The 27,191-nt window shown below is 37.0% G+C and overlaps 1 protein-coding gene across 15 annotated transcripts in view; it reads left to right on the top strand.

The window, feature by feature from the left end:
- The window catches only part of IMMP2L (inner mitochondrial membrane peptidase subunit 2), a 461,654-nt gene that overhangs the window by 40,647 nt on the left and 393,816 nt on the right, over window positions 1–27,191 (top strand). Inside the window, exon 4 of one of the 15 annotated variants that reach the window (XM_065048722.1) lies at window positions 1–27,191. This exon is cut by the window's left edge and continues 2,428 nt beyond it. The exons of the other annotated variants lie outside the window; for them this stretch is intronic. The gene's annotated coding sequence lies outside the window, so the exon portion shown is untranslated. 15 annotated transcript variants of the gene reach the window in all.

Genomic DNA, 27,191 nt, shown 5'->3' with positions numbered 1-27,191 from the left:
GTTGTGATGCATTGCTTAGGCTGGTCTCAGCTCTCCATTTCCCAGGGCATGGGCATGCATCAGGACAGCCCAGCCTAGGTTTAATGAGATGGACTCTGGAAGTACAGGTTGCAGTCTATAGTCTTGCTTGCATGCTATACATTGCTAGAAATACTATATTGATCTCCTGGAAAGACAGAATTTTCCTGAAGCTTCTCATACTCAACTCACAGAATCAGAGAATGGTTGTGGTTGGAAGGGGCCTCTGGAGATCATCTAGTCCAACTCACCTGCTAAAGCAGGTTCACCTAGTGTAGATCTCACAGGAATGTGTCCAGGTGGGTTTTGAATGTCTCCAGAGAAGGAGAGTCCACAACCTCTCTGGGCAGCCTGTTCCAGGGCTCTGGCACCCTCAAGGTAAAGCCATTTTTCTTTGTATTTAGATGGAACCTCCTATGCCTGTTGCCCCGCATCCTGTCATTGGGCACCACTGAAAAGAATCTTGTCCCATTCCTCTTTCCACCCACCTTTCAGATATTTGTAAGCATTGGTAAGATCCTCTCTCAGCCTTTGCTTCTCCCGGCTGAACAGATCCAGCTCTCTTAGTCTTTCCTCATAAGAAAGATGCTCCAGCCCCCTAATCATGTTTGTAGCCTGCCACTGGACTCTTTCCAGTAATTTCTTGTTCTTCTTAAACTGGGGACCCCAGAACTGGATGCAGTACTCCAGATGTGCCCTCACCAGGGCAGAGTAGAAGGGGAGGAGAACCTCCCTTGACTTGCTGGTCACACTTTTTCTAATGCACCCCAGCATAGTGTTGGCCTTCTTGGCCACAAGGGCACATTGTTGGCTCACGGTCAACCTGTTGTCCACCAGGACTCTCAGGTCCCTTTCTGCAGTGCTGCTTTCCAGCAGGTTATCAACTCATCTTGATACCTTTCATCCAAATTTGCCTTTCTCTTCCAAAGATGGAAGCAGCAGAAGGTATAATGATAGTTTTGAGAGCACATGTTTCAAAAATAAAGGGTCACTAGTATCTTAATATATCAACACAATTTTTTACTGTTTTATTTTTCTGTATTGGTATTTACTGAAGAAAATTTAAAGCTTTAGAATTTCTAAAAGCTCATATTATCTGTGTTCCTGGATTGGACTAGATGATCTTCTGAGGTCCCTTCCAGTCCCTAACATTCTGTGATTCTGTGATTCATCATGTCAGTAAAAAACAAACAAACAAAAAACCAACTTACCAAGTTCTAGTTTAGCCACCATAATTTGGAGTCTTATAATTCTTTGGGGGAATTCTTCCAAGTTTATTGGAATTCCTACATTAATTCTTTGTTCAGAGCTCTTCATTTTAGTTGTCTTCTATATCAATGCTTTGATTTTAGTTATGTTTTTAAAGCATTTTCCAGAAATAACACTACCTGAGATTGTCTAAATTCACAAGAGCTTTCTTTTATTTCTAAGAGTATCTGTTTCCAGGTTGGATCTTGCAGGCATAAGCTCAAAGCAGATTTGCAGTGCTGTGTCTGTTTTTGATGCACTGTATGTATGTATACTTGCTAGATGTGACTGTTTTCTCCTTACTCGGAGTTGGCAGCTCTTGTCTGCATCACCTGCAGTTGTACATTGTTTGTACATGCAAATACTGTGCATGGCCCTACATCCCGTATGCTTCTTGTCTCATGCCATTTCTAGCAGTATTTCCTTTGTGAGGGTTCTCCTAAGTTTTTACTTTGTATTATTCCATTTTTTATTTTCTTCTATAGCCAAGTAAGAATATTTCTGTGTGTGCGCACGTATGTTGTTTTTTTCTTTTTTTTTTCTTTATTTGTGCATTTTCTGTTTGTCCCCAGTGATTTCTGCAGCCTGCCATATCTCATATCACGCTTTTCCAAGTGTGAAGTCATATCTTTTGTCAGTTCCTTGCCCCTCACCCTCTGCCCCTCAGCTTTGGATATCTGAACTGAATTAGTATCTGATCTATTATAATGAAATCTGCCAAGTGTCTTAATTATAAGTCTGAATTATTAGTTTAAAATGAGTAAAAGATTCTTCAAGGAATTATTTCACTTTTTTTGCGGTTTCATTTGCAATATTTCACAAGTGTCTCTTTTGGGGGTTTCAGTGTTATTGGAATTTCAGTCCAGAATTGTGCTTCCAGTCTGTTCTGTTTGGAAACTGGTTGAGTCAGTAGTAGGTATGGGTTCAGCAGAAATAAAAAAGTGAGATTTAGTTTTTACTTCAGGTGGATTCCAGCTTTCCCCATACAGATATCAGATAGTTATCTGATTTTCTTCCTACCATTCAGCAATGTCACACTAGTTTTGGCTTGTTAGTGGCCTTTAGTTCCTGCACTACTGTTTTTCCCTGTCTCGTTCTTAGGGGTCTGGCTTCTTCACTTCTCTGATAATCATAAAATAGTTTAGTTCCTAACTGTGGAGTTATGGACTTTGGAGTTTTATGATCCAAACACCCATGTAAAGAAGAGCTAATGTTAGATCAGGTTGTACAGCGCCTTAACCAGGCTTTTTGAGTATCTCTAGTTATTAAGATCCCATAGTCTTGTGTGAGTTGCAGTTTGGTATTAGGTAGCACTGTGATGTTTGTTTGAGAGCAGAAGTATTAAAATAGCAAGTGTAATTGAAGTACAGGCCACTTATTTATGAGTCTGTGATGCAGGGAGATGCTACACCTGAGCATATCCTGATTTTCCAGACTAGTTGCTCAAGAAGGATCGGTGTATATTTCTGAAGATGCTGACATTGATGTGACTCTATAGGAAGTGACAGTAATTCTGCTGGAGCTGTAGGTAAGGCTGCAAAATACAACTCTCCATGTATCAGCCAGAAACTGACCATTATTTAGAGAACAAACTAAAAAAAACCCAACAACAACAAAACACAACAAACAAACAAAAAAGACAAAAAAGCACTAATTTTAAATTGGAAATCAATCCCTTTGTATTCTTTTTTCTTACTATGTCATTAGATTTTTAGTTAAGTTCTTTATTCTGTGGCCATTTCACTGTATTTGAGCTAATTTATTCAAATATTTTAATGTTACTGGGAATCTTAGTTTTCAGAATATCAATCAGATGTTATTTATTTAACCAAATGAAAATTGGTGTTATGCAGAGATATGATGAAGGCTCCTTGATTTAAACATACATGTATAGTCTGAAAAAAAAGTGGAGAATAACATTTGAGTGGGGAAGCTTTGTGCTAACTTCCTGGAGGAAGAAAGTGTTATATGTGCCTAGTCATAAGTAGAGAGAATTAATAAATGCTGAATGGGAGTTGGAAATAATTCCTATGCACAATTTCAAATATTTTTAGTATTATTTGGAAATGAAGACTATCCTTGAAGGACAGATGGCAATTGCATATGAAGCATTTTCTGAACTGTTTGCCACCTTGGGCTCTATGGTAAAATAGGAAAGTTGACCATATATACTGTATTATCTTTTAATGGAATAATAATCACTTCTTGCAGGTTGCTTCTGTAAGTATTTCATTTAACATAGATAGTTCAGATGTAAGCTATTATGTTTTAGTAACAAGAAGCATTGGTTCTTGCCTGTGTCATTGAAATGTTTGAGAGTAACTCTATTAGTATGATTTTGAAAGTCAAAGTTGTAATTTTTTTCCTTAAAGTTTCAGTAGTGACTGCTCTGCTTCTGTCTTCATGTGACTTTAATTTTTTGGTTTCATTGTGAATATTGAGTATATTGGATATTCCAATATTTGAATGCATTCTAATTGTATGAGTATCTCATCCTTGCTTAGAGCGTGTTCTGTTTTCATCTACATTTATAGCTAAACCCTAATTTTGGTAACTCCATCCCATTTTAACACTGTATTATTGATAAACCAAACTCATGCACAGTATAACGTGCTTCATGAGAAAGTGGGAATCACTTTAAAGAAGTCTCTAAAGATAACTTGTATGTACTACAGCAAACCCTGCTATACTATAGGGAAGTCTTTGTGCTTGGTTCATTTACAAAAGCCATTCAGTGAAGTGCTGCCTCTGACATTTCGGTGAGATGTAAGATCAGAAGGAGGGAGTGCTGATGTAATTGGATATTAAGCCTTTTAAGTGGGGCCTTCTGTCTTCAAAGACCTGCTTATGGTTGCAAATTTTCTTTATAGTGACTAAAAATGAGCTGTGCAAGCATGTATGAGACCTACTACGCTATAGTTTGCAGAAGACTTGCAAAATTTCCTCAGGCTCGTACTGGGTCAATAATGGAGCTGGATGGGCATATACTGCCAGGATTTTTTTTTTTTTTTCCTTTTTCCTTTCTGTTTTAAATACTAACATACTGCATGAAGATCCCTTTCATTTTTCATTTTTTCCTTGGTCTTTTATTACAGACATTCACCATAAGACACTTACCAAGTTAGAGGAAGCAGTTCAAAGATATTTCTGCTTGCCTTTGTAAAGCTTCAGCTCTCTAAATGAATTCTGAGCTTCCCATGTTGCCTACTGACAAATATTGTGCATAAGAAACTTGTATTATTGTAGGTCACTGAATTAATTTTTAAAATGCCAATTGACATGATTCCCTTAGGGAGTTGTAAGTTGCAGCCTTATATTATGTTCCAGCACAAATGTGGAAATTCAGTGTTTTAGAAGTAGTAGAACTGAAAGAGCTTAACATGAATCAGGTGATACTTTTCTAGCATTTAAATTCTAATAGATGGAAATGGGCAGACTTTCTAGAGATTTTTCACTGTCATTGCATGTTTAACTCTCAGTAGAAAACTGGGATTGGTGTTCTTACTTCTGGCACCAAACTTCACAAGTGCAGTTGATTGTTGTATTTTGCATAACCAATGGGAGTTAAAGTATTAATAATGGATAGGGATAGTGAATGCAGGAAGAGAAATAGCTGAAGATGAGCCATGCAGAGCTATTTGTGTGAGTTATTTTTGACTGGCAAGATCTATGGGATGGTACTGGTGTTTGTTATATCCTGCTGACATAAGGCATGCGTTCTTTTTCCGTGAAATAGTAAAAAATAGATGCTGTAGATAAGACATGATAATTAACCAATAAAATAGGCTTTTAACACTGTCCAGTCACAGTACTGCACTTAATGGTCTGTCAGCAAGTGCTCTGTATTCCTCATGTGCTGAAGTTTATAAAAACGGTAATTTCTATTTTGTAGAATTGTGAAAAGTGATATTCAGCGTATGAGCCTTAAAGCAGGATTGCTGTCTTTGGCCTGTTCTCCATTAGAGAAACCCTCTAACATCATCTTGTCTACTTGAAAATTATAACTTTTAATTCTGGTAACTTCTGTATTAGTCCCAAACAAATCACTTTCTGTGAAAATGCTGTGGGTTTCTGGAAGCACAATTGTAGGCCAGCATGTCATTCTCATCTTGTCACTATCTAGATTTTTTCCCTCTAGGTAAACCCTTTCCACTTAACATAGCAGAATGATCATGACCCTCTGAAACTTGTTTGTGATGCTGTTGAGCCATGACTCTTGAATTGGGAATCCTCACCTTGATGACAGGAAATACACTAAGAAAACAGTTAATCTACTTTTAGCTAGCAGGGATAAAACATTGGGTAACACATGATATATAACATTTTCTTTGGTAGGAGGAAGAAAGACTTTATAGTATATTGAGTAGTTTTCCAATTTACATCTCTAACTTGTATGATTGTGTCCTTGAATAAGTAGATTTTTTTTCTGGCATTCTCCAGTGAGAGGTTATATTAATAATGCATCTTTTGTTTTAATTTTTCATTTTTTTTTACATGTCTTTTTTTTTTTTTTTGAGAGTTTGATATCATAGTTTTTTATCTGCATATGAAGCTTTTAATGGCATCATAGCATGTCAAGATATACCATGAACTACTTTATGCTAAACTTTAAAAGCTGTTTATTTGTCTTTTGGGGTTACATGGTTAATGATGGGTTAAAAGCTAACACCAGTTGAGGGAAGAAGAGGGAGGGAAATGCTTTTTTTGTATTGTTCAGACTGCACAGTGAATTTACATGAGAATTTTATCAGCATTCTTGGTGATATGCCTATTCTGAATGAATTCCCCACAGATGCAAATTTTTTGGACTGGCTTCTTTATCTTTTTTTCTTTTGAGATACTGGCTTAAAAGGATGGATCTGCCTTTTATGTCTAGAGAATGATGCCTTGAGACTGACTTGCCATTTATTTCAGACAGCCTGTCCAGCTGTTGAAAATAAAGAGCAATTCTGCAGACATCTTTAACTTGTATGGGGCTGAGGTCAAGGCAAAGAGCTGGGGAGAGCAGCCGCTTCTTTGATTATCCCTTTTACTATTGTTAGCAGAAATTACTCAAACATGCTATACTCTGAGCACAAGCCTGCCTATGAATAAGAAAACTAAGAACGTTGGACATTTTGCTAGGGCAACTATCCATGTCTTTGTATCTTCGCTAAACTTGAAGAAATAGATCATAGGATCACATCCTTGATCCCAGGGTAATTCAGGTTGGAAGTGACCTCAGGAGGCTCAAGCCCTTATTCAAAGCAGAGACAACTATTATGTCAGACCAGGTTCTGCTGGGCTTTATCCACTTGTATCTGGAAGACTTCAGAAGATGGAGACTGTCTAACCTCTCTGGGCCACCTCTTCCACTACCTGCCTGTCCTGACTGGAAAAAAAGATTCTCCTTATATCCAGTCTGAACCTACCTTGTTTCAACTTATGCCCATCATCTCTTGTTGGCTCACCATGTACCAGTGTGAAGAGCTTGTCTGTGTTTTCTTTATAAGCTTGTAGGTATTGGCATGCTGCTAATTCCACTGGAGCTGTCTCTTTTCTGGGTTGGGCAAGCTCATCCTCTTAGCTTCTCCCTGCAGTGCTAGTGCACCAGCCCCTGATCAGCTTGGTGGCTCTCTGCTGAATGTGCTCTGCTTTATCAACGTCTTTCCTTTTCCTGGGGGCTCAAAACTGGGGACAGAAATTTCAGATTCCCTGTCTGTGAGTGTATTGACTGATCCACACAATTTGTTGTCATCTGCAAGTTGATGAGAATGCACTTTGTCACCTCCATGTCACTGAAAAAGAAGTTGAACAGGATGGGATAGACACTTGCAATAGTTAATTCATTGCTGGCCCCCGGGCAGAGCACCACCCATGAGCCACTACTCTCTGAACCTGATCGTACAACCATTTTTGTTTTAATGGGTTTGACTTTTTTTCCACCCATCCAGATTGCAACATCCTGACATGCATACAAGAATATTGTGAGAATCAGGAAAAATGGCTTGATCATTATTGACTTTCATGTTCTTTTTCAGCATTAGAAAAATTTCAGTTAATATTATTGTAGTAAGACTTGCAGGTATGATACAGTAGCTTAATATATTTTGTAATGCAATTAAAATAGCTTTCCTGTGTAGATGACTGAATTACAAGTCATTAATCTAGACTCAGTGATATAGAAGATAACTATTGCTGAGTCTTGGCAGAAGATTTTTTAAACCAATGTTTTATAGTTGGATGCCTGCAGATGACCTGGTAAAAAGTCAAACTTAATTTATTTAAAATGAAGTTTTGATCTATAAAGACTTGAAAGACTGGTAACCAGCATGTAGTATACTAGTGTGGCTAGTGTCATTTGTTTTTCTAAATTGAGAACAGTGGTCTATTCTACTTAAAGCCAGTGATCAGTATCTGTAAGGGTCTTTGCTGGTTTCAGTGTGAGTAGAACACTGGATTCTTTATGAAAACTTTGAGTAAATTAGTTATATGGATTTTTTTTCTAGCACACGAGGAAGACAATCAAATGTTTGCATCAGGATGCATGTTTTTAGAAGGGTTTTTGTTGTGGTTTTGGTTTGTGCTTTGTTTTGTTTTTTCCCCTTCAGATGGAGCTACTGCAGGAGGTAGCATGACTTTGTGGTTCAGTTGATTCTGTTCTCTTTGGAGAGAAGGCTGAAGACTACATTAGGAGAAGGTATAGAATTTATTTTGTTTAATGTTGAAAAATCTAAAGGCTGACATTTTAAGCTGTAAGCATGATTGGCAAAACCTAGAAAAAACCCTCATTCTGCTCAACGTAGTGCAGGATTTTATTCCATACATACTGCATCACAAAAAAAATCATCATTTGCCAATGTAACCGCAAAACGACTGTTGCATCAAGGCAGGGGCGCGTCAGGGAGCTCTTGCACTACTGCGTGGCACCTGGAGTTCTCAGGATAGGGAGTGGCAGTGACAAGTACTGGAAAATTACATTTGTATTATGGAAAAACCTGTGTGGCTTTCTTCCTTTAGGTCCAAGTGCCATGAGGATGACATTGGGCTCCTCTCTGGTTCAGTAAATTACAGAAATAGCAACTTGGTACATTTTTGCCTCCTGTTTTGTGACTGGAGTGACACTAGAGGGGAAAAAAATACTGTCTGCTCTGGGCAAGAAAATCCAAACGGAAACTAAATCATTTTAGAGTGTAGTTAGCGTGTGTTGTCATGGGCCTAGAAGAAAACCTGAGGATTTGATTGCATATATTGTATAGTTTTGAGAACTGTTGTGCAACTTTCAAATATGCTTTATAAGTAATAGTTGTTCTTTTTATTTTTAAAGACTTTTGTCTCTGTGTGTAGTATTCATCACAGGAAAAAAAATAATTCAAACTTATTCCATCAACTACACTGTGTTCAGCTCTTTATCTTTTTAAGCCTGAGACAGCTTCAAGGAACTCAGTATTTTTTCCTACTTCCCCCTCCGCATTTCATAGCTTTTTTCATCCAGCAGCAAGAAAAAGTAGCATGTGTGATATGTATACATACATAAGTAGATATTTGTGTGTATATGTATGTAAAAACTATTAGTAGTGTCACATAATATTATTAAATGCTGTAAAATTATCAATGTATTTCTAATCTGACGAGTTTGTAACCAGTCACACAAAGCTTTTTTTTTTTTTCTAATTTTATTTAAATTTGGACCAACTTCTTAAAAAGTTGTACTTATCACTATTCAGCTTTGCATGCTAGAATATCCTGTAATTTCCTTCTTTTATTGTAAAGAAACAAAGTGTGTGCATTTTGTAGTGATATGAAAAAAAAATGCTTGAAAGAAGGCCTTTTCAGCGTGGTTACAGAATCACAGAATGTTAGGGATTGGAAGGGACCTCGAAAGATCATCTAGTCCAATCCCCCTGCCGGAGCAGGAACACCTAGATGAGGTTACACAGGAATGTGTCCACGCGGGTTTTGAATGTCTCCAGAGAAGGAGACTCCACAACTCTCCTGGGCAGCCTGTTCCAGTGCTCTGTTACCCTCACTGAGAAGAAGTTTCTTCTCAAATTTAAGTAGAACCTTTTGTCTTACAGTTTGTACCCATTACCCCTTGTCCTACCATTGTTTGTCACTGAGAAGAGCCTGGCTCCATCCTTGTGACACTCACCCTTTATATATCGGTAAACATTAATAAGGTCACCCCTCAGTCTTCTCTTCTCCAAGCTAAAGAGACCCAGCTCCCTCAGCCTTCCCTCATAAGGGAGATGCTCCACTCCCTTAATCATCTTCATTGCCCTGCGCTGGACTCTCTCCAGCCATTCCCTGTCCTTCTTGAACTGAGGGGCCCAGAACTGGACACAATATTCCAGGTGTGGTCTCACCAGGGCAGAGTGGAGGGGAAGGAGAACCTCTCTCAACCTACTAACCACCCCCCTTCTAATACACCCCAGGATGCCATTGGCCTTCCTGGCCACAAGGGCACAGTGCTGGCTCATGGGTCATCCTGCTGTTCACCAGGACCCCCAGGTCCCTTTCCCCTACACTGCTCTCTAACAGGTTGTTCCACAACTTATACTGGAACCTAGGGTTGTTCCTACCCAGATGTAAGACTCTACATTTTCCCTTGTTATACTTCATTAAATTTTTCCCTGCCCTCCAGCCTGTCCAGGTCCCACTGGATGGCAGCACAGCCTTCTGGTGTGCCAGCCACTCCTCCCGGCTTGGTGTCATCAGCAAACTTACTGACAGTGCACTCTATTCCCTCATCCAAATCACTGATCACATTGATCACATTGAATAATACTGGCCCCAGTACTGACCCTTGAGGCACTCCACTAGATACAGGCTTCCAACTGGACTCTGCCCCATTGACCACGGTTACTTTTGTAACTGTCTTTAAACTACTTTGTGCAATGAGGGTCAATGAATTTTTTGGCTAAATACTGTCTGTAGAAACCTCATTGTATGTAGAAACTTTATTGTACCAGTTTGCAGGCATATAGGCTTAATTTCCTTCTTAATGTGACTCTCCGTGAGGAGTGTCATACACAGGACATTTTTACTTGCGGAGTTCGTAGACTTTTTGCAGGGAGGTGCTTATGTTTTACATTGTTTTTTTTTTTTTTTTTTTGTATTATTATTTTAATACTGAGGTGATGCACATTTTAAACCAAGTCAGCTGTGAATTGCTTTAAAATACGCATATATGCTTCACTTGCTGGCATTCATTTTTAAAGCTGTTGACAGATAACATTAACTCTCACAGTATGTGGTCTAGGTCCTGAGGTGTATTGTGACTGAGGGGTCTCATCTGTACAAAGTTTCAGCCTTTTTGACAAATGCCATACCTGGCAGATTGAGTTCAAGGTTATTGTGTGAGTTTTAACAATTCGTCAATGGATCATTGCTTCTACAGTCTTTGTAGCATTTTCCTGAAAGTCTAGTTTTCCATATTTCAAAATATTATAGCTCTGTTGCTTTTCTACTAGTTATGTTGTGTGGTCACAAAAGTAACTTGCTGGTTTTTTATCATTAATGCATAAAATATATGGAAATCTGAGGCATCTGTCCATCTATAAAATAAATCAAGGTGATAATATTTCCATTTCAAAATGATAAAACAGATTTAGGACTGATTTGATCTTGTTATCAGTATTCCAGATCTAGTATGTGTGTTCTGTGAACTTGGCTTGTTTGTAGTTTTCATTGAAATTTTAAAAATAAATACACAGCCAGATTCTGTTCAGTGGGTAGATTACATGTGTGTGAAATTACTGAATGGATTATCTGTTGGTTTCTTTTCTTCAAGCTTTGCTTTTGCATACAGCCCTGGAACTGAAAGATTAGTGAATTTAATTTTTCCATGCTTTCCTTCCTGTTTTAAAGCAGAAGTTAGATGGAACATTTCAGTAGAAAGGGAATTCTGGGACAGGAATAATAACAAACTGAAAATTATGAAATTTATTAGAAGTTTGCTATTATGTTAATTAAGACTGAAACTTGCTTTGTTTCTTCTGGCAGTTCAGAAATACCTTTTCCTGTTTACAGCTTATTCTGTTCTATTAAATTGAGAAACTGGAAAAACGCTTATGCAAATGAACATTATAATTATTAAATAAAAATTTGAATACTTAATTATCAATTTGAGTTGGCTCTCTGTCCTCCTGTATTTCCTTTACTGCCTTACTTCTTCTAGAAATTATTAAAATAATAGTTTATCACACACAAAAGCCAGATCTGATTTCTAGATTGGATTACTATCATTAAAACCACAACCTTGCTCTCTTTTGCTCATAAACACTGACATATATTGTTAAAATATTCAGGAGCTATTGAAGATAAATGGTTCCAGGAGATTACCTAATGATCCAATTAGTTGGGTATCTTCTATTTTAGCTTGTCATTGTAACAAATAAGAAATGCAGATTTTCGGACTGCCTTTGTGAAACACCTGCTTTTATTTATGGAAGTGAATATGAAAGGAGTTTCTTTGCCTGACTTTGTATTTATGCCTTTGTACTTTGGATTCTGTTCTCTGAGTGAGCACCTTTAAGCACCTTAAAGGTGCTTAAATTATGCTGCTGAATATCAATAGATTTAATTCAACTTTATTGGCTTTCCATGCTTATGATTAAAAAAGACATAGAAGCATCAGTTCGCAATGGTAATGATGGCAAGTCTCTGTTAACTATCTACCTGAGCAGTGGTTAAAAAAATTACATTTCAGTAAACTCAAATTTTATAAAGGGGAAAAAACCTTATTTGAACCACGGTTAACTCTTAGCTATTTTTATTTTTTGCAACAGGATTCCAATTTAATTTCTTTGGCATGTAATCCTGTCATAGAATCATAGAATGGTTTGGGTTGCAAGAGACCTTAAAGATATCTAGTTCTAACCCTTCTGCCATGGGCAGAGACATCTTCCTCTAGACCGGGTTGCTCAAAGCCCCATCCAACTTGATCATGAACACTTCCAGAGATAGAACATCCACAGCTTCTCTGGGCAACCTGTTCCACTGCCTCGCTGCCCCCATGGTGAAGAATTTCTTCCTAATATCTAATCTAAATCTACCCTCTTTCAGTTCAAAACCGTTACCCCTTTTTCTGTCTCTACAGCCATATTAAAAAGTGCATCTCCGTCTTTCTTATAAGCCGCCTTTAAGTACAGAAAGGCCACAATAAGGTTTGCCAGGACCCTTCTTTTCTGCAGCCTGAACAATCCCAGCTCTCTCAGCCTGTCCTCACGGGAGAGGTACTCCAGCCCTCAAGGTCATCTTTATGACTCTCTGGACTTGCTTCAACAAGTCCATGTCTTTTATGCTGGGGACCCAGAGCTGGAAGCAGTATTCCAGTTGGGCTCCCACCAGAGAGGAGGGGCAGTAATCACCTCCCTTAACCTATCAGTCACCCTTCTTTTGATGCAGCCTGGCATATGGTTGGGTTTCTGATCTACAAGCACACATTGCCAGCTCGTGTCCAGTCTTTCATCCACCAGTAGCCCCAAGTCCTTCTCTGCAGGTCTGCTCTCAATCCATTGCCCAGCCTGTTTGGGATCAATGCCCATGTTTGGGATTACCCTGACCCATGTGCAGGACATTGCACTAAGCCTTGTTGAACTTTTGAGGTTTGTATATAATTCGCTAGGGGTTCACAAAAATATCTAGGTTGCAGCCTGACACATGGTCATTTCTGAGCTGCAAACGTAGATCAGGAACCAAGGCACTACCTCGCCTAATAGATGAGGTCATTCTTACAAAGTTACACACCTTATGATATATTTATAAAGGATCATATTTAACAAATAGAATGCTATCACCCTGTTGGTAGATCATAAAACATCACATCTCCTATCCTTATTTTGCTATATCAGCAAAATGACTATTGAAGTTCAGTCCCTAACTCAATTACACGAACAAGTATTGAATTTTTGATGAAGTGAGTCAGTAACATTTCATTTGCAATATGAATAGAAAACATTCTATTTCAATTTTCTATCTCAAGTGAAAAAGCAGTTATTAAAAAAAAAAAAGTGTAACACCCTGCAGACAAGGAACAAATGCATGTATTTTTTTTGTAGCATTCTTGTTGCCTTTGTTACTTGTCCAGAATTTTGTGTGTTCCTTTTTACTTCTACCAGCAACCAGAAATTAATTTTGGTTCTCATCGGTTTTGGACTGGTTTCTTTCTGACTCCCATGATTTAAATGGATGTATTAGCATTGTAAGTGCATTTTCTTTTGAAATATAGTAGACTTTTGTGAGTTAGGTGTGTAAATCCTGTTTTTTCAAGTATCGTGAAGTTAGAATGCTTGTTCAGGAAAGAGTAATAAAATGTGAGGCTAGGTAAGCATTAAAACAAATAATCACACCATTGATGATGGAACAATTAAATGCCACAAAAAGAAATTATGAAGACTTTCTCTGGAATGAAGTATATATGTCAATCAGGCGGCTGATGATGATTCTTAGTGGTAATATGAGCAAATGTTATGACATGGTTCAACAGAAGGATGTGCTTTCTCTATGCTTTCCTTAAACATACTTAAATTTCTGTCAAGTAAATATACTTTAATGTTTGTCAAGTAAATTTTAGAGCATTTTATTACATGAACAATGAACCCTTTCATAGCTTAATTTTAATTAGCATTCTAAATGAAGAGGCAATTTAGCTGACTTTTCAGAAGCTTTTAATATGTTTTCTCTAATTTGTGCAATTCTTTGTTGTGGATATTTTTAGCCTGAAATTACTGTTTGGGATGTGTTATGATACCAGGATGTTCATCTGTTGTAGACAACGTGTTCAAAGTCTGCATTTTCATCAATATGTGTCCTTAAATTATGTGAATCCCTTGAGTTCTGCTGGAAGAATGGAGTGCAGAGTTTGCTGAGCTGTGTTGGTACCTGCCTTGTTTCATACTTCAGATGGAGTCTTGTGGTGTGGCCGTCTCAGGTTTTCTAGGTACAACTTGTCTTCTAGGTGTTAGACACTTGGAGTGCACTCCTTGGCAGCGAGTCCAAGATTTAATGCCATCTTATTTGAAGAAACAGAATAATTGATATGGAGGCATGTTCTACATGAGGAAAGAGCAACTTGCCAAAACTTTCTCTTTCTTACAGAATCATAGACTGTCCTGAGTTAGAAGGGACCCACAAGGATCGTCAAGTCCAGCTGTTGTCTCTCCCTATAACAACCCCACAGTTCACACCACGTGTCTGAGGGTGTTGTCCAGTCTCTTCTTGAACACTGTCAGGCTTGGGGCCGTGACACCTCCCTGGGGAGCCTGTTCCAGTGCTCCACCACCCTCTGGGTGAAGAACCTTTTCCTAATGTCCAGCCTAAATCTCCCCTGGCACATCTTCCTGCCATTCCCTTGGATCCTACCACTGATGGCCAGAGAAAAGAGATCAGTACCTGCCCCTCCTCCTCCCCTTGTGAGGAAGCTGTAGACTGCAATGAGGTCTCCCTTCAGTCTCCTCTTTTCCAGGCTGAACAAAGCAAGTGACTTTAGTTGCTCCTCATACGGCTTCCTCTCCAAACCCTTCACTAACTTCTCTCTTCCCCTCTCCCTCTGTATTGAGCCATGGTCAAGGATCCAAGCCCCATCTCTGACATGGCGTGTATAACCATGGCTTAGGCTTCTGAGGTGACTGCCAAGTTGAATGAGCTGAGAAAATGTCTACACAGTAGAATAATGCAAGATAAGGAAGATAAAATGGGAGATGTGGGTTATATTGTTGAGATGGGAAACAGCAGTAACTTCATTTACAGAACACCAGCATGAAAAGGTAGATGAACCTAAAGGCAAAAATGGAGTCGGCAAGAGATGTCAAGTCAGCACTATTAAGGATCATTTCCAGGTAGGAGTGAAGGGTGGCCCTTGCTGACTTGAATGACAGCAGTTGAGGGTAAGGGCTCTCTGTCTTGACTGGTGGTAATACTACTGCTTCAGTGCCTCATGAAATTGTAGGTATATTTTGTGTGCATTAGCCAATGAACAGTTTTAAGTATCATATTTATTGTTAAGTAAAGGTTATATTCTAATGGTATTTCAAGGTTTATTCCGCTTGCAGTGATTTTTTTGCCCACGGCTAACGGTACTTGAACAAAGTGACCCAAGGAAAGAGGGATGCATACCTTGTTAAAGAGTTAAAATGCACCTTCTTCAAAATCCTAAACTCTTTTTTGTGGCCAGTATGGTATGTTACTTGAGCTCACTGGGGAGTTAGTGTTCATACAAGCTTCCTATAAAAATATGCTACTGAAGTTTGGAAGATTTAATAAATTAAAATTGTATCATTTGCTATACATTTCCCCCCCGGTGGTAATTTGGTATCCATTATTGTGTAATGTATATTGTTCTAGTTTAGTTCCCATATTGAAAACTGCTTTATTAGCCATTTCTTAAGCAATAGTGTAAATTAGAGTGAAATTGAGCCATAATATTACTGCACTATCACAGTAATGTGATCATATTCTTTCTACAGCGGGAGCTGGACATAAATCTGTCAATAGCAAAACCTGCAAAATACAAATACAAATCCACACCATTTTATTGATGTGTTTTTAAGATCTCAGGTCTATCAACCAGCTAGCCTGAATATATTGAATTTACCTTTGCTGTAGCAGTGAAAAAATCAATTCTGTAGCTTTGCACTTAAGTGTCATAAAAATCAGATTTAGGATGTCATTGTGCTGATTTAGAATGAATTGATTTATTATTTACATTTAATTTTTAAAGATGTGTGACTGTAAAAAAAAAAAAAAAGAAAAAAAAAAGATGGAGTAATGGAGAAGGTAATTCTGAATTACAAAAAGGCACTTGGACATGGTCCTGGGCAACTGGCTGTAGGTGGCTCTGCTTGAGCAGAGTCATTGCACCAGATGACCTTCAAAGGTCCCTTCCAGCCATTCTGTCATTTTGAATCTGTGAAAATGAAATTTAGAAGAAACTAAGTGGCCTCTTTTCACTACGTAAGTGTTTTTAAGTAATGGAGGATTGGGATTGATTTACTTCTTTATCATCCTTGCACATGTTCCAGTGAGAACGTGGGAAACTCATACTATGTAAGCTTGATAGACTGGAGATACTCTGGAGGAAAAACAACAAGAAAAAGGTGCTGTGTTTTTTTTTCCAAAAGCCATGCAAAGGAAGACAGAAAACCTGATTTTAATTAGTGTAGGGAAAAAAAGAAGGTAAAAAGGAAACATGGGATTCTTGATGTAAGAAGTAAACTGGAGAAAGTTTTGCCACACATAAATCAAGTATTATTGGTTCCACCTCACTGCAGGAAAGGTCAACTGGATCATCTCCCACTTTTCCAGACCTAATTTTCTTTGATCTCAACTCATTGCTATGCTCTGCCATACAAGTTTGAAAATCAACTACATATATTAGTCAGGTCTCTGCTGCTTAATTGTCGGAAAGTATTTCATACTGGATGTGAAGAATACATTTAGCTATTAGTACCAATCCATGTTCAAATGTTTTATGTCTTGATGCATCCTAATCTCAACTCAACCTACAGCTTTTGTCACTGTTATGAAGAAAACTCTTTTAATATTTTATTCACTTCATCTTACATTATTTGTAAATCTGAGATCTATTAGTGCAACTGACGGAGAAAGAAGGAAAGTTTTTAATCTTCATTAATATTTGAGGCATGTATGTAACTCCTCATGGTACCAAAGCAAGAATTGTATAAATTCTTTGGCAACAGAAAGAACAAGCTATTATCATTTCTACTGAGAAAAAGCTGAATTTTCAGTATACACATTTTAATTAAGTTTTTAGTAGCATGGGGCTTGTTAGGCCTGCTTTAGGAATGTAAGTTGTCAGAACAAGGTTAACAAATTTGTATACTTTAAAGCTGTGCTTTATTTTTGTATGAGATGTGAGAAGTAGTTCTGTCTAAACCAAATGATTTAAACCATTGTGTATGAACCAGTTAAATGAATCAGGTGTTCATATTGTCTTTCTGGAAATTGCATACATGTTGGAAATTTTTATAACTCCTCAAACTATTTTTAAGTGTTTGTAAACAGCAGGAAACACAAAAAACACAGCAGAAAAAGTGTGTTTCTGTACAAAATAAATACATGTGTAGAAGAGGCATCTAAAGGTAAACACTCAGTAGTTTGTCATCTTAATGTGAGATGAACTTTTTGAAGACTTGGCACAGTATGACACTAACACAGCTTGAGTGTTGCACGTAGTTGTTATAGCTGTATTTTCATTCTGAATTCCTTTCCACAATATTTTACTTTCTTCTGGATCTTTATTTTCCATTCAGGGCATAGATTCCTTAAAAATAAAAGTTTAAGTACTGACTACACAACAACAATTTTATTTTGTTCCAGGATCTTTTTGTTTCTCTTCTTTGATCTTAAATGTATTATTGCCAGGAGTATTCTGTCTTTTGGTCACAGACTTGAGAGGAGGGAACAAAACCCAGTATTTATGAGTTCAGTAGGCATAGCAGTGCATAAGTTTATTACTGTCTTTTCATGCTTTGTGTGGTAACTGTCAGCTTTAAATAAAGCTTTTGTTCTTGCTATTTTGGTTTTGACTGATTAGTGTATTTTTAAAAGACCTAAATATACATGTTATGATTCTTCTAGCACATTTGATAAGGACAAAACTTTGAACACGAACAGGTGGGTCAGTATTGGAATCTGTTTTCCTTCCTTTGACTTCAGAATCAAATGTCTGGCTTTACAAAGCGAGTTGTTGCCATCCCACCACACTATCCAGCCCTGGGGGATGTTTGCATACAGGTGTAAAAAATAGCTTGTTCCAGCACACACTGCTCTGTATTTCAATCTGTTTCTTAGAACACTTTCTAATGTTTGCTGTGAACTGTACTTCTAGTTCTCATTTAAAGAAGATTGTAAACTTTGAATGTGCAGAGTAAGCAATAATATCCAGCAGGATTCTTTTGCATCTCAGCAACCATACTTGGCTGTGAACTTGTATAGTATTCAACTAATATGTTTATTAATTTATTGACTCAGCTTTCTAATAGCTGCATTCCAAGCCAGGCTTGTTCTATGGAGTTTTGCCAGTGTAGCTGTGATAGGTCGTGGTAGGAGAAGAACAAACCAGCTGAAGGTTCTGTGCAGACAACTCTAGGTCTGAATTTGGCTCTGGTGACAGCAAATACTTTTCATCTGCTTATTCTGTGCCATTCTCACGAGGTGATGAACCTATACTATCAGAAATACTCCTTGTGCTGCTGTGTAATGACTGGATTCTATTTTATCTAAATGCATCTGTCTAAAAATGAGATTTTTAATAAAACTTAGTCACCTGGATTTCCTTTGTGATTAACAGGGCAAGCAGGCACCCCAAGAGAGCAGTTTATCCCATTTTAAAAGACATCTGATTTAGACAGGATGAATTGTCTTATTTTCATGCATGTCTGTCCCAGTGAATTGGACAGAGGATCTGGATGATTAGATTAGGCAAACCTATCTTTTAGACAGCTGAAGTTAGGCGTGTTGAATTTGACATGTAGGGTGCCATATGAGCAGACATACTTACAGTGAATAAGTTATTCTGAGGGATGAAAATTGAACCATGTATAAGTTTTTGCTAATAAAATTCTATTACCAGTCTAAAAATAGGAGTGAGCCATATGTATGCAGTTGTATGCAAATCCCACAAAGACAATCATATTTAAAATAGATCAGGGTTTTAGAAGATTTCACCAAGACTGAAGAATAACATGCTAACTGAAGGGATTTGTTCATTTCTCCACATAATAAGGCATGCAGTGCAGAAACATTTGAATTGCCATGTGTGGTAAAGGGAAATGAGCATCTCTCCTGGATCATAGCTTCAAATTGAATAGAGATTATTCAAAGAGACAAAAAAAGGAGGAAAGAAAAGCAAAAGCCTTTCAGCCTGGAATAAGAGCAGATTCCGCTGTGGCAAACACAGTGCTAACATATGAATTGACAATATTGCAGAAGTAGTACATTCACATCTTCTGTTTCCAGACTCTTGTAGCACAAGTATATGGGACTGATAAATGATAAAAAGAAATGCTTTTTCACATATTGAAAAATCAAGCAGAAGTGTAGGTTTCCTTAGGTTTTTTCTAGAATAGTAACTTTAAGTAGGCCTGACTGTTTGCAGGAATAGCATTACTAAGTACAATGAAGTAATTAAAGCTAATGAGGGATTATTAGAGGGAGAATATAATCAGGAATGTTTTGAGTCCTCATTTAATTTTTAAGAGCAGGGATGAGAATTTTAAAGAAAGCAGGTGACCTCATGCCAGTTAACAGTGTTGAAGACAAAAATTTGCTGTGAATGAATCACAAAAATAGTGGAATCTGGTAGTATTACTAAAACAGAACTTTCAGATCTTGTGTGATAAACTTAATTGTCCGTTATATTTATGCAGACTTGAACTAAATACCAGTTTACAAGCAACTGTAATAGTATACAGATAATCTATTTCTGTGCTGTTCTCTTCAATGATTAAGTATTCAGCCTGTTTATACACTACCTGATTGGGTTAAAGGTTGGCAAAATTTCCTTTCTGTTTCATAGTACACAGTCTTTGTTTACTTGGTTTTATTGATACATTGGTTTGGGTTTTGTGCAATGGGTCAGGGCTATCCAATCTATAGAAACACAAGGCAGAGAAGTGAGGGAACGGAGCAGAGTCAGTCTGTTTTTTTTCTTGCTTTATTTCAAGCTGATATTATCTCTTTATATATTGCCCTCCCCCAATCCATTTTCCTCTTCCAAATAGTTGATATTTTCCTTCTTTGTGTAACAGCTGGGAAGATCGAATAATGAGAAAATGTATGCATTTCCATAAAAATTGACCCATTAATAATTTTGCAGCATTAATAGTCATTCTGTTGGTATCTGCGGACTTTGTATTCCCAATAAATCTGAATAATATAATAATAAAAATGGAAAAACTGAAACAGGGCTGCGGGGGAGGTTCATTGTACTGATTCCTGGTTTCTATCAGTATTTCTGTGTTCAGTAATCTTTGTATTTTGTGCAATATCCTGCTTCTGCTACAGTTTTGATTGCTGTTGTCTGCTGATATGGCTTAATATCTTCATAGATGCCTATAAGATAGTCTACTTTTGCCCCACATGTTACTGCTAAGGAGGAAGATGGGGAGCTATGCAAGGGACAGGACAAGCAGATAGACATTAAAAATAGAAAGTAAGAAGGCAAATCAAAACCAGGGCAAAAAAGGCTGGTGGAGTTGTATGAGAATGGAACTCCACGTTGGTGGGAGAAAGCCATGACTACAGTCCTCCCATTACACAGATCATTTCTTGGTGATGCATTGTAAGCCAAATGCTGAGTTTCTATTATGGTTTTCATTGCTTACTCTAGTGATCTCTAAGGAGTATGTATGAAAGGTTTTGTAGTTAGTCCATAAGGCTGTGCCTTGGCTTTATACAAAGGCATATTTAACAGATGGGAAGAAAGAATACATGACTATTTAAATTTGTATATGCATATACTTTTCGAAAAGCTCACTTGGATGAGGAGCACTAAAGTGGACTAATGAAAGTTCATGCCATGGCAATTGTTAGCTAGGCCTTTATTCATCAGGTACATGACACCTCAAATTATTTCATGGAATATTAAATATTTTTTGTCTGCGGAGTGTCCCACACTTAGAAAATATGCAGCACTCATTTTTCAGTAACAGATCTATCCAGTGCCTGGAATTTGAGCAGATGAGATTTGTCATTCTCTTCACTGTATTTTACTTAACATACTGTCATCTCAAGTGTTTTCACTAATATCTTATGTTGGTCCCACTGTGTGTATTTAGGGTCAGAAATCCTACATGCTTTCACTGATTCAGGTTTTCAGTTTCAGAAAGGCCATCAGAAAGAGCAGAATACTCTGCTGGTGGCATCCGTTTTCAGGCTTTGACTGTATTTAGAATCTTAAAACATGCCTTAGATTTTATGTCTAGAGGTATTTTTGTGTCTTGTTTTCATGGTCTGTAATCTTGTTTCTTGGGTTTCAATTTTTCTAGCCTTTTCCTTGCTGACCCCTAAATTTGATGTGCTTTGTTGTGTAAGATCATATGTATTTCTGCAATTCAGTTATTCATACAGTAAAAAAAAAAAAAAAAAGAAGAAGACAACAAAAGAACCCAAAACATTTTGCATAAGTGGCTAGAGAGTTTCTGAAGTGTTCCTTTTAATCACTCTTGTGTCAATATCTGCATCTAAGGCCAGGGACACAAGCTGATTTTTTCTTATCTCTGTGGTTATCTCCAATTTAGATTCCTAAGGCTTGCAAGGCACACTGGCTCATTTTTCAGTGACATGAGAACTACAGGAAGCAAAATAACTTCTATTTTAAATCTTAGGTAATAAATATTTTACATTACTTCAGCTGTCTTGCATCTCGACAGTTATGCACTGATAGCTGTTCTGTAGAGGAGCATACATGTTGCATGCTTCTGTCTATTCTGCATTTTTATAAATAATTCTTTCGACTCCATGCTCAAACTTAGATTTAGGTCTATTGGTAATGTTCCCTTCTATCCTGATGCTAGCCTAGTTAGCTGTTTTTCTTCTCTCACCCCATAAAATCCCCACACCTCATGCCTGAAATAAGCGTCTTTCACTCATCTTTTGCCTATAGATTTCTTTTCATGTTATTTTTCTTTGTATTCCCTTACTTTTTTAACAATGGAGTTAGGAACTTCAGGCAGATTGATTATATTTGCCGAAGTGTTCGAGTAGTTGAGTTTTCATTTGTGATTTATAAGCCATGGTTCAGAACATGATGTATCAGTTCTATATTGCCTGACTGTCTCCCTTCAGTCTTGTGCCTGTCCTTCTGTTATTTATATATTAGGACTGGCTGTTAAGGTCCATGAAGTCCCGTAGTATCCATAGTGTAGTGTGAAATTGGTAACTTTATGGGAAAGCAAGTGTTAACCTTCAAAGTGTACATAATAAAACAGTATTATGTAGCATTGCTGAAAATTATAAACATGGAAATCTTTCAGGTAGATTAAATATTTTACTTATAAAGCATTGCTTATTATTATTTGGAAATGAATACACATTAGTTCATTGCACTTTAAAGAGCTACTACTTCCAAGTTTGTAACTTTTGCTTAGTTCACTAAAATGTTACTCTTCTGTTGAATTATTTTAATTCTTTTTAAAGCAACCATAGTTCTAAGATGTGGGGGTTTTGTTTGTTTTTCTTTTTTCTTTTTTTTTTTTTTTGGTCTTAAAGTTTAAGAGAGATATATCAGTGTTTCATGAGTGCAACATCTGAACACCTATTATACTGAATGTCTTCAACCTTAAAATGACATTGGGCTATTTGCATATTCTATTTTACAAGGTCTTGCCAGTTATGCCAGTTTAGTTTGTTTCATCCACAGTACTCCTTTCTGATACAATACTGATAACAGTAAATCATTGTTTTAAGAATACCCCTCCAGCAGTTGTTTCTCTGCTCTTGCAGGCGTTTGTTTCTTAGAAAATACCTTCTATTTGTGTGGGATTAATATCACTATAATTAACAATCATCAGATCTTCTTTTCCGGCTGCTTATGATATCCAAGATACTCTGCAGAGCACACCCACCTTCCTTTTATTGTTCAAGCCTTCCTGCTGTATAATGTTGCTCCTGTATATTGACAAGGATCATGGAGGTAAAGAAGGACGAGTATGGGAGAGATAGTGTTGGGATATATGCAGTATACTCTCCAAAAGTCTGTATGAACTGCACACTTCAAAATATCCATTTTTCCTTCCTTGTAAATTCAATAGTTTGACTGTTGGCTTGTCTGTATAGGAATGATATAAATATCTTGTGTTGACATCTGCATCAATTTTGACCAGATCCATCAGCTGTTTGAACTTTTCGTTGTATTTTATTAACGTTAAGAGAAACTTTTTACAACCTTCTTGGGCATTGACCCAGCACTTTGGGTATTGCCAACATTAAACTTTGATATTTGTGCAAGTAAGGTTATTGGGTGAAAAACCTAAAAAGAGTTAATACCATTTCCTTAGGCTGGTTAGCAAAACAGCTTGCTTATTTTCTTGTAAGAAAGTGGAAACATGTATTAATAGAGCAAGATATCTTGAAGGATATTTTTAGAACATAAATTCTTCATGAGAAAGCAAGCATGGGCTTTAGAGAAGTGATGCATGAACTTTCTGAGCTATGAAAAAGATACCACAAGATAGATCACAGCATTTTTATATTTTCATTGGCAACATCTTTTTTAAGTGACACAAATTTAAGGTGATAATTGAATTAAGGAGGAATAAGATACAGGAATATAGGAAAGAAATGCAAGTGTTTTGTTTTTTTTTTTTGTTTTTTTTTTTTCAGATGGCTAATTATAAGTCTATTTAGGCAAAGTATGGTAAAAAAACAGGTAGAGCGGCTACATTCACATAAAGCTTTCCTTAAATGTGTGGGGTTTTGTTGTTGTTTTGTTTGTTTGAGGTTTTTTGCTTGTTTGTTTTAAATGCAGTCATCTGTGTCACTATGAGACAAATGTCAGCTTCTATAATTGCATGGGTTTGTTTCTTTATATTCTGGTTACTTGCTCTTGGAATATTGTTAATTGTATCTGCTGCTAAAATAAAATTGTTATGCATATTGCTTCAGGAAGTGGTCTCTAGGCCTTTCTAATTTCCATGCTGTGTTGATTTAATCATTCAGATAAACTCACTCAAGTGACTGTTGTACTGTAACAGTGACAATGAGAGTCAAGAGAACTAATAAATATGGTTAGACAAATCAGACGTTTCTGGTGGTAGTGCCTTTTATACATCTTACAAAATTCCTAGGGTAACTTCAAAGAAATCCTCAAGTATCTTCCTTTTAAGGATTCTACAGCAGCAGATTTTTATCCTGGAGTTACCACTGGTGTGAGAATACTGTAGAAAATATAGCTGCAATTGTTTGAATTCTTTTGGGAGATTGATGCTTAAATGTAAGTACCTACATGTGAGTATCTAGGTCTTTAAAGACCTACGATTTATGGCGGAGATCTGGTCAAAACCATCAGTGAAGACTAGAAAACAACAAATTCGGGTATCTGAACTCAGAACTGAAGTGTCTTAGTCTTTCTCTCAAAAAAGGCTTGTGACAAATATCATTATTCTTTTGTTGAAAAGTCATATAGCTATGTCATTGAATTTGTGTTTGAGAGAGGATGTTGAATCTTCTGCTCTTATTGGAGTATTTTAGAAGTAGCTAACTTAAAAATGTATTTTGACAGCTGTGTTTCAAGAGGGCTTGTTTGTGTTTCCTATAACACTTTCTGTTTATGCAGTTGTAATTCGAAATGACCAGTCAGCAAGCTGAGGAGAAAACATCTGTGGTTACCTAGTCAAACAATTTTCTTCAATATCTGTTGAGTTCAACATCAATGAAAGGACTATTGCTTCAGAACGTGAAGTGCACAGGAATGGAAACTATATCAAATATATACACTGTTGAATTATTGGTGATTATGTGGTTCTCTAGAATGTGCTTCTAAAATTTGGTGAACTGACAGACTCTTCATGTTCAAAACAGTGTTCCAGGTTTTACCAGGATTTTGAGTGAGAACTCTTAGTAAAAACTTTGCTATTTTTTCTTGCTTTGGTATGCTGAGAGTTGAGAAAACTTTTCCATAGCTTTCTCATTTGTCCTGCAAGGGATCCATATCATTTTTGAAAGTCAAATATTTGCAATATAATTAAAACCAGCTTCCTTAATTTTCATTATTACTAGTGTTTTCTTGTGTGAAAACAGATTTTAAAAACAAGCAACTGTCAAAACATTTTCTTCACTTAAGATCTCTGTCAAATTCATGCACTTACCTTCCAACATCATTATTTAGAATCATTTTTTCTTTCCTATTCAGTCTGCATGCAGACTTCTGTACATCTGGTTTTACCATATATATCTGCAACAGCTTGCAGATTGGACTTCTAAGAACTTTCTGTATTTGTGTGGGATGTGGTGAGTCCAGCCAGGACTGCTCGCACAGGACTCACAGTCGTGTTGTGCCTGTGCATGATCAGCACTGTCCCAAAGTGTCAGCTCTGTTGCACGTGTAGGAGCTCTGTACATACATATAACACTGCGGTTTCCCGAACAGCACTGGAGCTGCAGGAGGCTCCTCCTTGCTTGGCTCACTGTGTGGGTAACCATCCAGTATTTTTCTGAGAACATTGTAAACCAGATCAGTTCCATAATTCAGGTCTCTGGGGAGATCTGCAAATGCTGTCACAGTTGGAATGGGATGGTGAAGGAGAAGGTGAAGGCAAGGAGCTGCAGGGTCAGCAGAATGCTTTCTCCATTTGATACAGCACTGGGTAATGTTAGTTTAGTCTGTCCTTGAAATCCCGGTACATGTCTGCTGCATTTCAAATGGACTTGACGTTTGGTACTTGACTTATGCATATATGCATACGTGTGTGTAGGAGGATTGGTACTTGTGGAGAACATGGAGTTTTCTGTGCACATGCTATGCAACATAAGCACATGAATTTCTCTATAGGGTTTTCCAATACAATGGGAAAGGATTTTGGTTTTGTAGTGAAATCTTCAGCTTTTTGGTTTGAATTCTAAGCCGTAGCTCTGCTAGGCATTGGTTACACATAAATCTGAAAAAAGGCTTTGGTGTTGTAGATACTGTATTTCTTGTTCAAGTTTCCCGATATTGGTTACAAGAAATGCAACAGATTCTCTCACAGAAAATGTTGCTGTTTCTTATTTTCCCATCCAATTAACTTGGATTAGTATTGAATCTTTCTTCTAGAGAATACATTCTGCAGTTTAGACATGGTTCGTGTGAAGCAGTAGCTAAAAATTTCCACCTTGATTTATGTTTCCAATAAAGTTTTTGAAAGGTTTTTTTTTCCTTTAAAAACATCAAATTACTTTATTTCTCAATTTCCTCTTTGACTGTCTATAATTTACAGAATATTGAAAAATTAATGATAAAATAAGCTGTGAAATATTAATTTTCCCCCTACCATTAACATAGAAACGAAAAGTGCACTAACAAAATTCATACAGAATCTTTAATGATTTCTGTAAACTATTCATTTCAGGAAAAGTGGAGATTCTGTTTCTGATATTTCGAACTGTACTATCTTATGGATTTCTTTCCGCTGATTTATTTAATTTGCTGTTTTATCTTCTAAGAACAATTTGATCATTTTAAACGTATGTCTCCCACTGAAATGTCAAGGTTTCTGCACTCAGTATAGTTTTTGATTTAGACTTCCTGAATTTGATTTCCACTTCAGTATCATGTTGCATTCATTTTTTTGAAACTCTGCTTGTAAAAACCCACACTTTTCTATTTTTGGCAATGTTTTATTTTGTTTTGTTTGCCTTGTTGTCACTTAAGGTTTTTTCAGTCTTTCATGAAGATATTTTTTTTCTTTTACACATTAATGAACTGCAGAACCCTTGCACGTAGCTTCTCTTTCTTTTGATTCATGACTAATTACCCTGTCTCATAGCTGGTAATAATCAGCATGAATTCCAGCGGCCACAATATTTTCTTTGGGAAAGAGCAGACATTTTACATGCTTTTGACAATCTGCAGTGCATACTACTCGTTTTTGTCAGAAACATTTTGCTCTCTGTGTCAATGTATTAAGAAAGTAAAAGGTAAAGTGGCTATCTTGCTTTGAAATTTAAAGACATCTGGAAAAATAAGAGCTGAGAAATAGTGTTATCTGGTAAAAATAAGAAAGACTGGGTAGATTATTCATAGAATCTGAGTATGTGAGAAGGGGCCAAGCATCTCATGAACTTCATATCTCTCAAAAAATGTTTTGTTAGTTTACTCTGTGTGGAGCTGTTATGATGGTGAGTATAACAATATGAACTTTTATTCCTTTTATTACTAAAGCCAGGATAGACTATGTGTCTTTATCAGGATACATATATTAGGGATATATATATATATATATATA

Source organism: Columba livia, chromosome 1, assembly GCF_036013475.1.
Source record: "Columba livia isolate bColLiv1 breed racing homer chromosome 1, bColLiv1.pat.W.v2, whole genome shotgun sequence".
NCBI lineage: Eukaryota > Metazoa > Chordata > Aves > Columbiformes > Columbidae > Columba > Columba livia.
The sequence above is the reverse complement of the archived record's forward strand: the minus strand, read 5'-3'. Positions and strand labels throughout refer to the sequence as shown.